The following is a 1,724-nucleotide window of genomic DNA, read 5'->3' as shown; positions in this document are numbered from 1 at the left end:
AGAAGATCCTTCATTTAGACAATATCAAACAGCAACATCTTCACTTCAAAATAAAGGCTTTGGTTACTCCAAAACTGCCAAGTCTAAAGGGGGCACCCAGATTTCAACTGGGGACCTCTTGATCTGCATTCAAATGCTCTACCACTGAGCTATACCCCCACAAAATCAGTAGCTCAAAACCGCACACAAGAAATTAGATAATTCATTTTGACAATATCACATAACAACATCTACAGTTTAAAAGAAAGGCTTTGGTTACTCCAAAGCTGCCAAGTCCAAAGGGAGCACGCAGATTTGAACTGGGGACCGCTTGATCTGCAGTCAAATGCTCTACCACTGAGCTACACCCCAACGCCATCAGCAGCTCAAAATCGGACACAGGAAATTAGATCCTTCATTTTTACAATATCATACAACAACATCTTCAATATAAAGTAAAGGCTTTGGTTACTCCAAAGCTGCCAAGTCTACAGGGGGCACCCAGATTTGAAATGGGGACCTCTTGATCTGCTGTCAAAAGCTCTGCCACTGAGCTATACCCCCACGTGTTAAACTGCTCAAATTAAGGAAATTAGATCCTTCATTTTTACAATATCATACAACAACATCTTCACTTTAAAATAAAGGCTTAGGTTAACCTGAAGCTGCCAGTTCCAAAGAGAGCACGCAGATTTGAACTCGGGACCTCTTAATCTTCAGTCAAATGCTCTACCACTGAGCTATACCCCCACTAAATCAGCATCTCAAAACCGCACACAGGAAATTAGATAATTAATTTTGACAATATCAAATAAGAAAATCTTCACTTTAAAACAAAGGCTTTGGTTACTCCAAAGCTGTCATGTCCAAACAGAACACCCAGGTTTGAACTGGGGGTGTCGTGATCGGCAGTCAAATGCTCTACCACTGATCTATACCCCCATAAAATCAGCAGCTCAAAACCGCACACAGGAAATTAGATCCTTCATTTTGACCATATCAAACAGCAACATCTTCACTTCAAAATAAAGGCTTTGGTTACTCCAAAGCTGCCAAGCCCAAAGGGAGCATCCAGATTTGAACTGGGGACCTCTTGACCTGCAGTCAAATACTCTACCACTGAGCTATACCACCACAAAAGCAATATCTCAAAACCACACCAAGGAAATTAGATCCTTCATTTTGACAATATCGTACAACAACAACATCTTCACTTTAAAATAAAGACTTCGGTTACTCCAAAGCTGCCAAGTCTAAAGGGGGCACCCAGATTTGAACTGGGGACCTCTTGACCTGCAGGCAAATGCTCTCCCGCTGAGCTATACACCCACAGAATCAGCAGCTCAAAACCGCACACAGGAAATTAGATCCTTCTTTTTGACAATATCGAACAACAACAACATCTTCACTTTAAAATAAAGGCTTTAGTTAACCTAAAGCTGCCAAGTCCAAAGGGGGCACCCAGATTTGAACTGGCGACCTCTTGAGCTGCAGTCAAATGCTCTACCACTGAGCTATACCCCCACAAAAACAGCAACTCAAAACTGCACACAGGAAATTAGATCCTTCATTTTGACAATATCAAACAGCAACATCTTCACTTCAAAATAAAGGCTTTGGTTACTCCAAAGCTGCCAAGCCCAAAGGGAGCACCCAGATTTGAACTGGGGAGCTCTTGATGTGCAGTCAAATGCTCTACCACTGAGCTATACCCAAACAACAGCAAGAGCTCAAAACCGCACACA

General features: G+C 42.2%; 3 non-coding genes across 3 annotated transcripts; all 3 read right to left on the bottom strand.

The window, feature by feature from the left end:
* Window positions 1–87: 87 nt before the first annotated feature.
* On the bottom strand, window positions 88–159 carry trnac-gca (transfer RNA cysteine (anticodon GCA)). Its single transcript has one exon. It is a non-coding gene; the product is annotated as a tRNA-Cys (tRNA).
* Window positions 160–657: 498 nt separating this feature from the next.
* Window positions 658–729, bottom strand: trnaf-gaa (transfer RNA phenylalanine (anticodon GAA)). The gene has a single exon. It is a non-coding gene; the product is annotated as a tRNA-Phe (tRNA).
* A 702-nt stretch (window positions 730–1,431) lies between these two features.
* trnac-gca (transfer RNA cysteine (anticodon GCA)) lies at window positions 1,432–1,503 on the bottom strand. Its single transcript has one exon. It is a non-coding gene; the product is annotated as a tRNA-Cys (tRNA).
* Window positions 1,504–1,724: the final 221 nt, after the last annotated feature.

This window comes from Sinocyclocheilus anshuiensis, unplaced genomic scaffold (assembly GCF_001515605.1).
Source record: "Sinocyclocheilus anshuiensis isolate Anshui unplaced genomic scaffold, SAMN03320099.WGS_v1.1 scaffold1706, whole genome shotgun sequence".
NCBI classification, from domain to species: Eukaryota; Metazoa; Chordata; class Actinopteri; order Cypriniformes; family Cyprinidae; genus Sinocyclocheilus; species Sinocyclocheilus anshuiensis.
Note: the sequence above shows the minus strand (reverse complement) of the source record. Positions and strands in the feature narration are given on the sequence as shown.